Here is a 229-nt window from a genome sequence, read left to right on the forward strand (position 1 = left end):
CCTTTTCTCTCTCTATAATCATCCGATTTGAACAATTTTGGGCTCTATTCCCCTTGATTTTTCGAGCTCTACCTGATTCCTACACTCATTTTCACCCTAAGACAGGTATACTCCGCCAATCTCCACATTCTGAAATCGTGTTCTTGAGCAATATTTTGGGTTTTGTGATTTTCTTATTTCCATGTTGATTCCTTGATCAGATATGCATGAAACAGATGTTTAAACATGG

Source organism: Brassica oleracea, chromosome C4 (genome assembly GCF_000695525.1).
Source record: "Brassica oleracea var. oleracea cultivar TO1000 chromosome C4, BOL, whole genome shotgun sequence".
Taxonomy (NCBI): domain Eukaryota; kingdom Viridiplantae; phylum Streptophyta; class Magnoliopsida; order Brassicales; family Brassicaceae; genus Brassica; species Brassica oleracea.